At 40.2% G+C, this 13,635-nt stretch overlaps 1 long non-coding RNA gene across 1 annotated transcript in view; it reads right to left on the reverse strand.

The window, feature by feature from the left end:
- Positions 1 to 5,393: 5,393 nt before the first annotated feature.
- LOC134543348 (uncharacterized) overlaps positions 5,394 to 13,635 on the reverse strand; it is a 272,081-nt gene continuing 263,839 nt past the window's right edge. The window contains exon 3 of the long non-coding RNA XR_010076921.1: positions 5,394 to 5,465. This is a non-coding gene — a long non-coding RNA (uncharacterized LOC134543348). The remainder of the gene's footprint in view (positions 5,466 to 13,635) is intronic.

Raw genomic sequence — 13,635 nt, forward strand, 5'->3', positions numbered from 1 at the left:
TGCGTGTTGCGTTTATCGGCGTTCTTTGAGCAGCCGCCGCGTCCTTCGAGGACTCACGACGCGTTTCTGGGAATTTCGACGGCGAAGGTCGCGCGATATCTCGGAGACATGCCCGATTGTTCTGGACGGGAACCCAAGGGCTATATAAGGAGGTTGGGCCGAGCTTCGAGGAGGAGTTCAGTGGGGAGTTCACCCGCGGCGGAGTTTCCGGGCGATAGTGCCGCGGGTGCGGCAGAGTGGCGAAGTCCTTGGACGAAGGTTCCAGGGCAGAGAGTCTGAGTGGGGAGTTCTCCCGCGGCGGAGTTTCCGGGCGATAGTGCCGCGGGTGCGGCAGAGTGGCGAAGTCCTTGGACGAAGGTTCCAGGGCAGGGAGTGAGTTCAGTGGAGTCGGGAGCTTTCCCGCGGTGTGAGTTTCCGGGCGATAGAGTCGCAGGCGCGGCGGAGTCCCGAGTGAAGTTCCGAGTGAGGCGTCGTGTGGGATCTCGGCGAAGGGTGTGACGGCGGCGGCGGAGTGTGGCGACGGAGTCCCGCGGCGGAGACCCACGAGGGGTGCTGCGGCGAGAGTTGCGCCAGAGGTGCGGCCCAGCGAGGTGTGCGGAACGAGTGACCAGGGAATTGACATTTATTTAAGTGTAATTAATTATTTAGAAGATTATTTGTAAGTGACAAGTAGTGGTAATAAATAAAACTGTGTAGTGTAATAAAATCTTTAATTGGGCTATCCTTTACGAACCCGCAGGGAAATCGTTACAATATATATTCAAAGGCGCCAGCGTGGCTTTCGGCGCTGTCGTCGCCTCGCTTCTCGCGGCCGAATATCCCCGCCACAGGGAGCCTCTCTCTCGGGCACAGACGACACATGACTCGCCGCTGGCGATGTTGGCAGAACGTGTTCCACGGCCCTCCCGCGAGTATTTGCAGCGGCATTGTTGGCGGCCCTGTTCCGCGTGTCTGCTCTGTCCGACTACATTGGACACATATTGGACCAAATATGGTTTTCAATTTTTTCTCCCCACTAAATAATGTCGGACAAATAACCTCCTCCCCCAAGCATGTTTTAAATCCTGTAACAATATCAAAAATTATAATTAGCTCATACTTTCCAATATTAATTTAATTTCAAAATTAAAATAATTCACCAAATTGCGGATGTGAAATTTCAACTTACGCTTTTATACATTGTTAAAAGACGTGTAAATTTAAATCACCTTCTAAAACTCTTTTCACAGTAAAATCAACGTTCTGCTATCTTTAAAAGTTATAGACATATCAATTTATTCTTTAGAAATAAATTACCATACAAAATACATTATTATCAACATTATTTAAGTTATTTGCCACTTGAAAGATTCCTTGGGATGGAAAAAAATAATATTTCCCATCTTCGCAGGGCACAATTGTGATTGGCAGATTTTGTCAAATATCCATCAAATTTTAGAACCATGTTTATATATAAAATGTTTATTGGAAACTATAGTCGTCCAACGTTTCAACTTTTCATGACTATGGTGTCGTCATAACCCTCACACATAATTTTACCAACTTTATTTGGAAGACGTTGGAAGCAAAAATTTGACAGAACAGGGCTTTGAAGTCCCTGTCACTCTTTCCTAGATCCGAAAGACACCATCTTGTATTCAAAAGTTTATAGGTATTAACAATTGTTCACTGTGATTTATTGAACATGTACCTTTGCTTAAGGCAAATAGTAGCCTACATATTAACAGATCTTGTGAGCCTGTGAAAGTATTTGACAGTTATTAACAATTTCCACAGTTGCAATTATTCTTCGAAAGGAATTAAACTCTGAACCCCGATAGACTTCACACGGAAATCTCTTCATTGCTGCGAATCATTGTCAACTTCAAACATTCTATAGAATCATGTATTAACGAAACAGAATTTTACATAACAATCTACAATTAATTCGTATGAAAAAAATGATAAAATCAAGATCGTCTAATATTGAGGAGCGTCTCAATTTGAACTAAAAAATACTTAGTTAGGACATTTATTATTATTTCCAATGTTCCGTGACCTTACCATTTATTTAAAATGGATACGTTAGTTTCTGTATCAAAACTTTCGAGACGTATATAAATTACTCTTTCTTTTTTTTGTATTTGGGAGTGGCTTGAATAAACCTAAAATGTTCTCAAATTTGACAGTTTTCAAAGTTAATACCAAATGTCTACGTATCCTTCTGTAACTGTTGTTCTGTCTACAGTGTCTGCAAACATCATGTGATCGTCACTTTTCGCAGACAGATATCATTTTGATGCCTTACAAGTGACACTTGTAAAATTATACTTACTTTTGAGAAGTCTCAAATTTGAGACAAATTACATGAAACAGACCATAACCCGGCGAATTAAACTATGTCATTGCGTTTTAATGCAATGCAGAATTTTTTTTTATGATGACGAACATGTTAAGTTATAAATATTTTAGCATTAGTTGAAGAACCTGGTGTTGCCCAGGCTTTGCACAGAGTGGCGAGGCTTCACTTATGGAAATAGGGATAGCTTCCCTTCCACGCTAATCTCAGTTAGATAGTCATTTTCTCTTATTTTGATACAAGTTCAACTGTGGAAAATTACACCAAGTGCAAATAAGACTTTAGAGGGACGCAGAAAATAATTTTCCTCTTATTTTAAAATTCAAGAATGACAAATATCATCAAGAAAAATTCCGCTTTCATGGGTGAGAACGGAAAATAAGGAGTGGTATTTTCTATATAGTATATATAGATAGATTGTTCTAGAAGATTCTGGACTTCCGTTTTTGGTATCTTGAATATTATAGAATGTTCTTGAACATTCCGGAACAGGAAGTTACTTCGATGGTCCAGAATCGTCTGGAACATTTTCGAAAATTCCGTAACAGGAAGTCCCTTTAAATTCCCTGAACCTTCTGGGATATTCTAGACCATTCTCGTACATCCTGGAACATTCTGAAGAATTCTAGAACATTCTGGAACATTCCGGCCACTTCGGCACTCGATTCCCAGCTGCTTCACGACTACCCATATCTTCGAATACAACCCCTGCAGTTCCAAAACAATAACTTCTTCATGGTTGGGGGTACCATTTCCGTACCATTAAAACCCTCATGGGGCTGCGATGTTATAGCGGCACGCACGGATAAACCACGCTTACATTTAGTTTAAGTGGGCGGGACATGGTTTGAAAAAAAAAAGTGGGAAGGGGGTGGAATTGCTCTTCTTAAAAAATTATTTAGTTGTTTCTAGGGTGCAATATACCGATATACCGCGGTTATCCACAGAGGTTGAAGACGCCGGGAACGATCCTTCCCCCGTTCTACTGAAATCAAGGTGGTTTCCGAACCACACGGTTCCCAACTCGGTGCTCATGAATAGAACACGAAGGCATGCCAACCCGCAACCCTCGATCACTGCCTCCGAGGATTCTCTTCCGCCGAGGATGAGATACGGTCGATGGAGGCAGCACAAAAAGAACACAATAAAGGAAAGAAGGGAGGGGCGTCAGTGGGCGTGGCTGATAATCTGACGGGGGTGCGTTGCGCGGACGGCGAGTTCCAGCCACGGGGTTTTTGGAGGCACGAACCTCCCGAGGGGAGTTCAGCCGGCGCCAATTTTGCTTCATGAATATTCCTCCCTTCCCCCCCCCACACCATCTTCCCCGCACCAGCAGTGACCACGTCAGTCCGCGCAAAGGAGCGAAGATAAGCGCCTGGAACTTCCTCGCCCGAGAGAGAAAACACGGGGAATGGAAAACCCTCGTGCGTTGCTAGGTCCTGGGGCGGGCCCAAGGCAGATGAAGAAATGAAGAAATGTGAAGGTAAACTTGGGCCGTTATTCCAAGACACAAAAATAAAGGTTTTGGGTCATTTTTTTAAATGACTATTTCTAAGTACTTAACTATTCCTAGTACTTAACTATTCCTACGTTGATTGGAAAATTATATGATGCACTAGGATAGTACAGTAACCACTAATTTTGATATCTCTATGTCGATTTTAAGTCAGTTTAAAAATCGGAATATGCTACACCTGTTCCCTAACCGTATTTCTAGTGCACGATAGTGACACGGCCAGTCCGTTTGTGGTATTATTTGTTGCCGATCTGTTGCCCAAATTCCGCGCATGCGCAGAGCTCACTTTTTCGTTGATTTCTTCCAGACGGCTGAACCGCGTCTGGAGCCATTAATTCGTATATATTCACTTTCGTGATCATCGGAGGACGTACCAAGCGTGTTGGTGTGCCAAATGAAACTTTATAATTGTATCGACGGTTGCGAAACGTCTGCTAGAACGGTTGAAACCAGTTTATAGCTTCACGGTTGCCGATTTGTTTCCTTGCTGGAATTCATCTTGGATACGATCTTGAATACGACCTGCGAGTTGGCTTAGGTTGTATCCCAACATGCAGTGCTTATTCGCTATCTTACCCGAACGTCTTGGAATACCACCCTTGTTGCCGAGAAATAGCACGACACGTTAGAAATTTACCAGTTAGAGTGGTTCTGAGCACACTCTGGTGTTCTTAGGAGCATACGCCCGACGCTGTGAGAAACTATCCACCATTAGGATGCGCCTAGCTTCCGGAAAAAAAGTTTGTGTATTTATTACAGCATCAAATGACAAAGACAATTTAAAAACACACTAATCAGCGTAGACTAGTTAATACCACAGGTCGCATCAACTGTTTAAGACCAAAAGTAAATTTATGATGATGTTTCGATTAATAACTTCTGATAGAAATTACTTCTTAATTGTGATAACTTTAAAATTCCAAATTTAATATATTAATAAATAAGTACTCATTACTATTCCGATATTGAGAAATAATTTGTTAAAGAATACAAAATTTGTGGTTCTAGGAAATCTTTACTTTAAGAGTAGTTATTGTTTTTTTTTTTAAAGATTATTGAAAAAATTTAGTTTGTATAAATTATTCGTTTGTTAAGACAAACTTGTACCGAGTAAAAAATAATATCTTTCGCAAAAATACTGTCACTGTTTTAAAATCGTTACGTAAATGAATACTATTTCAGAGTTAAAAAATTTGTATTGCTTTTCTTTTTTCTTTTTATAAAATTGTATAACCAGACGTCCATTTAAAAGTGGGGTTTTAAAAGATTAATTGCGGTTAAGTAATAAATTCTACCAAAATTTAAACCGATTAATATATTAAAGTTTACTAGTCAATTTAAATTTATTTTGGGATCAGTAATTGTAATAGAAAAATAATAATAAAAATAACAATATGATTCAAGGCTCATACAGACGGAAAAAACAATCTTCTAAGAATCACACATTCAGTTTCATTGTATATATGATCATAAATCAAATAATTTATAACAGATGTTTGTTAAATCCGGATTACACCACATACCTGCAATAAAGTTCATGTTTCGCTGTATTCAGAGCATTGTGTAGGAACATTCCCGCTTCATTAGTGGTGTCCGAATACTCCATAACACCTGAAACAATAAACAATAAACCTTGCGTAAATTAATCAGAAATTAATGAATTCACACAATAAAATGCCCAAACACAGTACATCAAAACATAACGTCACGAGATTAACTATTAAAAAAAAAAGGATTTCAACGATTTTAACCAGTATTTTAATAACTATTAATTATTTTACTAACGTCTAGTGCAGCAGAGCCACGCAAAATTCGCGTTAATAACTGGTGCCAGTCTAGAATGCAAATGTTTACGCACTCGAGTGGCCCTCATCGTTAGATCGCCGATGACTCGACACGAACGGTAGTACTGCAGTCCAGCGACGGAAACCCAGAAGCAAAACCTGAACGTGCTACTGCGGCCGACAGCCAGTGAACTCGACGCTCTCACCGACTTGGTTATGCTCTTGATTGTGGAGTCTAGCAAAAAGCACTGGAAAACATCGCGAAATTTTTAGCAGGTCCTCTAATAATTAGATACCACCCAGAGCTGGAATTCAGCATGAATTCTGACTTCCCGAAACAACGCTTAATTATTTTGACAGCATTCAGTTTTGTTTCTTAGCAGTTGGATTTGTGCGTGGGGGTAAACCAAAAAGAGGTGGGACAGGAGTCGGTGAATGCAAAATAATAGTGTTTTCGTTTCGGCCGCGGATGTCGCCGCGGGAAAAACCGCCCGTTGCGTTGAGGTTCAACCCCCCTCCCCCTTTTTCTTCTTCACCGTTGTTTTCACGTCAGTAGTTTATTGGATTTACGACGGATGAGGGCCGAGTTAAAAAATGAGGGGGGTGGGTGGGGGGGAGGGGGAGCCCACCGCGACGCGCTAACGATGACAGACGCGATCCAGGCCATCCTCGGTGGACAGGTCCGCGGGCTTCCCACAAGCCTCTCTGCCCGTTTCCGCCCCCCGGAGGCCGCGCGCCTGCGCGTTCCCGTCGCGGAAGGACAAGGCAAATCAACTAACTATTTAGGGAATCCTTTTTTTTCACAGACGAGAGAGCCAAACGCCCGTACATGCATCTTCGGTGTTTTTTTTTGGTTCATTGTAAATAAATATGGCGGTGTTGATAAAAGGATACTAATGGTCAATTAGGTTAGGTTAGCTACATTATAAATACTTTAAAACATTGTGGACGGTTGATTTGGTTAGGATAGCGACATAAAAGATACGGAAAAAAAAAAGCATGAACTTCGGGGAACTTCGGGTTTTGGCTCTCTCGTCTGTGAAAAGAAGGCTTCCCAACTATTTAGGCCTTGAAACTCCGCTCCGCGCGAAGGTTACTGCAGTTTGACGCCATCATTTTTTTTTGAAAAACTCCTACGCAAGAAAAAAAGAGGTTTGCCGTAAGTTTCAAGCCTTTGTATTTCTTGTCTGAGTGTCTGAAGGTGGCATCGCAGCCTTTTCTTTTAAGTCATTATGAAAAAAAATATGAGAGTGAATTTTTTATGATGCGCACGCACCGTGCAATGAAATTTTCACAAATTGAATAAAAACAATGCTACATACAAATAAAAACTATGTATATATATTATATGCTTTCAAATATTATATCTTAGTGATGGATATAGAATAAAGTTAAAAAATAATTTAAAAACTTATTTATTATGAATATTAGTGATAGAAATTGTGTTTTTAAACTCTTTCGGGTTTATTACCAAGTGTATTTATGTTTATGAGGTTATGTTCCCATATAACGATGTCGGGTTGCTTGTAAGCTTCCATTGTCTCTGTCTTTGGAAGGTTTAGAAGTCTCCTGGCCGTTTACATGGGAGTGTTTGTGAGGTTATGTCTGGTAATTATGGATTATAAATGATTATATTATTATTTAATAAATAATTAAAATCAATAAATTAGAATAAACATTTATATATTTATCTCTATTATTTTACCAAATTAAATCATTCATTTTACACACGTGTGTATATTATTATTGAAAACGGAATATTAATTTAATTTAATTTAATTTAATTTATAGTTTACAACCGTATTTATATAACTCCAGTCATTTTATTGTTACATTTCTATTAATTATTTGCATACAAATTAAAGTTAGTTTTTTATGACGCCAAGTATACCTTCTACAACTTCTATATTGATATTCAGGATATGGGTACTACTGGTACTTTTTTTTTAGAACTGACAAATTTTGAGACAACTTAAGTGGTACTGACTATAATATTCTCTCACGCAGGCGAATTCACAGCAGTTCGTCCCCGCCCTCCACACAAACTGTGGGCCAAATCGCAGAAAGAGCTTAAATGCAAAGTTAGAGGTTTTATCATATTATTCTATCGCGAAAATAAACTGTGTAATTTTTTTCCGGTATCTTAACTGTGATTTGTTGTGGGGATATAACAGGTTCTTAGTTTTCCAGGACGAGATACATTTGCGAGGTGACAGAAATAATAAGCTCAGAGTTTGAATGAATTCATTAAAGTTTAAAAATTTTTTTTACATTTAGACGCTAATACAAATGTATTATTACACGATAGCTAGTAAAAAAAAAAAAAAGACTGAAAAGATATTCTCGGAGCCACCGAAAGCAAAGCTTTGAAATGTGTTAATTTGACCGCGAGTGGGCTGTGCGTGAGTGTGCGTGTGTGCGTGAGTGTGCGTGAGTGTGCGTGAGTGTGCGTGAGTGTGCGTGAGTTACCCTCCCCGCGCAACTGCGGTGTCGTTGTGCTTCAGGGCTGCATGCGGAAACACGACCAATGAGGTGGTTTCTGCTGCTGATTACAGGGCTAATTAAAACGCCGTGCTTTGGAAAAAAAAATTTCCTCCTACCCACAGAGATTAAACCCTATAACATACACTTCCGTTGATTCAAATACATTACAAATAAACCAATGAAATATATGATCCATTCCTAACCAAACATATGGGTACATAAATTTTGGAAACAGTATCATTTATTTACCCTATTGATCTTGGTGATCACTTTTAATGTTCAATCCACCATGAATAATTATTATTGGACAACAATAACAATGATTACAATTTAATGAACAACTTATTAAAATTAAAAAAATTAATAAATACCAGAGTTTGGAACTGAAAACTTTGGTATGGCCTATTTAATTCATTTTAACGAACAAATTTCTCTCTTCCACTCGACTGTTTATAAAGTGAAGTGAAAAGTTAATGTGGTTTTCATTGCTTATTACAACAACAATTTCGGCAATAAAGGTTAATTATTCTTGCATTTTAAAAATCTGATTAAGTACTAGTATAATTTCAAGTATTTATTTTTTATTATTAAAATAAAAATGATTAAATTTTATTGATAAAGAATGCAATCATTTCATCAATGTTTTGTTATGACGTTGTTACGTCAAACTATCGTCCGTAAACCGACTTTACAGACAACCAATTTTTTAGCAATGCAGTTATTTTCATGTAAAATGTACAAATTTACAAATATCTTTAATTTTACGAGAATATTTCTGTTCCATCTACGAAGAACGTGCGATGTTATGCGATCGAAGAAAAATTTTAATGGTCTGAAAACGGTCGAGACAATGATGGCGTGTCACTTGTCTTAACGAAAAAGGGCAGGTTCTCGCAGTGCGTACGTCAACGCGGATCTCGGATTATTCACGGAGTGAAGCTGGCGAGATTCCACCGGTCCCATCGGCCCTGGCGACCGCGCGGCAGGAAGGTGAATCCGCCAGGAGCTCGGAGGTCGCGCCGCAACGAGACCAGAGCGACCGGCGCGCACAGAGGCGGAGGGGATGTGCCGGTGTCCAATCAGAGCGCGAGTTCACTGAAATCATCAGAGACCGACATGCTCCCGAGCTTCTGTCCTTGCTTGTTCCGTGGAGCCGGACTCGAACCCGCGACCCTCTCGACAGCGCGCGTCGACCGGCGCGGTCCGCCGCTAGTTTGGAGCGCGACAATTCGATCGGATTGGAAACAGCGCTGCTCCCATTGGATCGTGGACGATCCCCTTGTGGAGGGGGCGGGGGAAGGTGGGAGGGTCGGAGGAAGCGCAATTAAGTGCGTGAGAACCACGATGCACGGGGGGAGGAGTGTGGGGGGAGTGATTGTGGTTTGGCTCAATGGGATTTCACGGGCCGGTCTCGGCTGGTCGGTCGATCGCAACGGGGGACGGCAACTGATTGCGAGCGGCACCGAGAGCGCATTTCTCGTCTGCGCGTCCAGCGACCAATCATCGAGCACCGCCCTCCCCTCCACACTCTTCGGTCCCGGCGGACAGTCGGGGCCGCAGACCGGGAGGCGATAGAGTAACCCCCCTTTGCCCCTTGCCCTTTGCGGCGGTCGCGACCCTTCAAGAAAACATCGCCGACGAGACTCCTGTCTCCATTCCTTGACCAACGAACAAACGTCCCCGCGTATCCTTCGAGCTTTGAGGAAACAGCGTCGCAGGACAGGGAGAGGCGCTGGTCAATTATACTTTGTTAACCTCACCCAGGGGCGTAGGCAGGGGGGGGGGGTGTTAGGGGTTTAACCCCCCCCCCCCCCAGCACCAAATCTTTAATTAATTTCTTATTCATCACTCAAACAAATGTCATATTAAAATTAATAAAATTTTTACCATTACAATATTTAAATTTAAGTATCGAAAACTGCTAAAATAGAACTATTTTACACGTTAAAATCCAAATTTTCCCGGGGGAGGAAACCCGGACACCCAAATTTAATACGGGAGGAGGGGGCTATTTAACACCCCCCATACACAAATCCTGGCTACTCCACTGACCTCACCGTGACATTAATTGCTTCGACATATTATTTAAAATTCGTGGATTCCAGACTGAAGTGATCAGATTAAATTCTATAATACCTACATTTATAAATATACATCGTACATTACTTAGGATAAGTGTTTGGCAACTTAGTAGTATATGAATGGGGCTTCTGCGGCTGGGATCTGGCTGTGGATGGTGTGGATTGTGATTGTCTGTCCGCCATCTTGGATTGTGACGTCACGGCGGCCATCTTGGATGAGTGTAACGGGACACAGCGTAACGGGACATAACGTAACGGGACATAACGTAACGGGACATAACGTAACGGGACAAGTAGATCATGGCAGCCATCTTGGATCCACCATCTTGGATCCGCCATTTTGGATGACGTTATTTTGTTTTCTAGAAAATTCCGGCACTGTGTTGTCCGCCATATTGGATGATGACGTCACCGTTGCAATTTCCGTTACGGCCGCCATCTTTAACTTTTTTTATTTATTATCCGATTTTAATGAATTTTTTTTTAAATTATAAAAAAATTTAAATAATATAAATTTAATAAAATATTTATAAAAAACAAACATTAACGACACAGAGTTCGGAGTCCTCGGTTCGAACCCGACGAGTGCAAAAAAAATTAAATATGGCTACCGATCCTTCCCTCTCAGTGGACGCAGGCAGACTGACCCCCACCACTTATGTCAAAGTATACATATCTTCACCTAGTATGACGTCATGTCCGCCATCTTGAAATTTGGACGCCATCTTGAAAATCTTTATTTATTATCCGATTTTAATGAAAAAAATTCCAAAATTCATCAAAAAATTAATGTATTTGAATTCTGTTTGATTATATCGATGTACATCCTTGGTTCGATTCCCGACGAGAGTAAACGGTCGATCCTTCCTCCATGAAAGCTACCTAGACTGATCTACCACCACCAGTACCAAGGTATATATCATCAACTGGTATGACATCATGTCCGCCATCTTGTCTTCCTCCGCTGGAGACCACCATCTTGTTTTCGTCTGCTAGAGTGTGCCGATAACATGTAGTATAATTATCTGGTCACCATACTTTTGTCCTCATCTGTTGACATTGATCATTGACCTTGGCCTTTGACCTTGACCTTGACATTTGACCTTGACCTTGAAATTTGACCTTGACCTTGAAATTTGACCTTGACCTTGAAATCTGACCTTGACCTTGAAATTTGACTTTGTCCTTGTCGACCATCATGGATCCGACATTTTATGTTCAGTACATGCTACCAGGAGCGACCACCTGCCGGAGTACACCATCTTGTGTGTGTACTTGTATTATGGAGTACATTTCCATCTGGTTAATTTTATTCTAACCCGCTACAGTGCAGTAATTATTTATTACTGTGACACACGCCATCTTGAAATTTGGACGTCATCTTGAAAATCCGTAATTTTAATGCTAGAGATTCGGGAAAAAGTTCAAAATTCATTAAATAATTCACTCATTAAAGTAATGATTGATTAGATCGATTCCCGTCCTTGGTTCGACCCCTGACCGATACCAAACAACTTTAATTTTAAAAAATACCACAAAAGCGACTTGTTTGAGATAATAAAAACACAGCAAGTTCTTTTAAAAAATACTTTTATTACATACATACTACACTACTAGAAGTACATAATAAACACAAACAAAGTACTAAAGTCTTGTAAATTCCTCGATTCAAACAGTCTTCTTATTGTACGAACTAAGCCTTTTACATGACTTTAAATGTCTATCCGATCCGTTCATCACCGCAGCCAGAGACGAACTGAAGTTCATATCACCAGGGTCCCACTTATATATTCTCATTTGCTGGTACAACACACGAGTCAAAACAATAACCATGTTCATTATATAATATATAATATATAATGAACATGGTTATTGTTTTGACTCGTGTGTTGTACCAGCAAATGAGAATATATAAGTGGGACCCTGGTGATATGAACTTCAGTTCGTCTCTGGCTGCGGTGATGAACGGATCGGATAGACATTTAAAGTCATGTAAAAGGCTTAGTTCGTACAATAAGAAGACTGTTTGAATCGAGGAATCCACAAGACTTTAGTACTTTGTTTGTGTTTATTATGTACTTCTAGTAGTGTAGTATGTATGTAATAAAAGTATTTTTTAAAAGAACTTGCTGTGTTTTTATTATCTCAAACAAGTCGCTTTTGTGGTATTTTTTAAAATTAAAGTTGTTTGGTATCGGTCAGGGGTCGAACCAAGGACGGGAATCGATCTAATCAATCATTACTTTAATGAGTGAATTATTTAATGAATATTGAACTTTTTCCCGAATCTCTAGCATTAAAATTACGGATTTTCAAGATGACATCCAAATTTCAAGATGGCGTGTGTCACAGTAATAAATGATTACTGCACTGTAGCGGGTTAGAATAAAATTAACCAGATGGAAATGTACTCCATAATACAAGTACACACACAAGATGGTGTACTCCGGCAGGTGGTCGCTCCTGGTAGCATGTACTGAACATAAAATGTCGGATCCATGATGGTCGACAAGGACAAAGTCAAATTTCAAGGTCAAGGTCAAATTTCAAGGTCAAGGTCAAATTTCAAGGTCAAGGTCAAATGTCAAGGTCAAAGGCCAAGGTCAATGATCAATGTCAACAGATGAGGACAAAAGTATGGTGACCAGATAATTATACTACATGTTATCGGCACAATCTAGCAGACGAAAACAAGATGGTGGTCTCCAGCGGATGAAGACAAGATGGCGGACATGATGTCATACCAGTTGATGATATATACCTTGGTACTGGTGGTGGTAGATCAGTCTAGGTAGCTTTCATGGAGGAAGGATCGACCGTTTACTCTCGTCGGGAATCGAACCAAGGATGTACATCGATATAATCAAACAGAATTCAAATACATTAATTTTTTGATGAATTTTGGAATTTTTTTCATTAAAATCGGATAATAAATAAAGATTTTCAAGATGGCGTCCAAATTTCAAGATGGCGGACATGACGTCATACTAGGTGAAGATATGTATACTTTGACATAAGTGGTGGGGGTCAGTCTGCCTGCGTCCACTGAGAGGGAAGGATCGGTAGCCATATTTAATTTTTTTTGCACTCGTCGGGTTCGAACCGAGGACTCCGAACTCTGTGTCGTTAATGTTTGTTTTTTATAAATATTTTATTAAATTTATATTATTTAAATTTTTTTATAATTTAAAAAAAAATTTCATTAAAATCGGATAATAAATAAAAAAGTTAAAGATGGCGGCCGTAACGGAAATTGCAACGGTGACGTCATCATCCAATATGGCGGACAACACAGTGCCGGAATTTTCTAGAAAACAAAATAACGTCATCCAAAATGGCGGATCCAAGATGGTGGATCCAAGATGGCTGCCGTGATCTACTTGTCCCGTTACGTTATGTCCCGTTACGTTATGTCCCGTTACGCTGTGTCCC

Source organism: Bacillus rossius (genome assembly GCF_032445375.1).
Source record: "Bacillus rossius redtenbacheri isolate Brsri chromosome 9 unlocalized genomic scaffold, Brsri_v3 Brsri_v3_scf9_2, whole genome shotgun sequence".
Lineage (NCBI taxonomy): Eukaryota > Metazoa > Arthropoda > Insecta > Phasmatodea > Bacillidae > Bacillus > Bacillus rossius.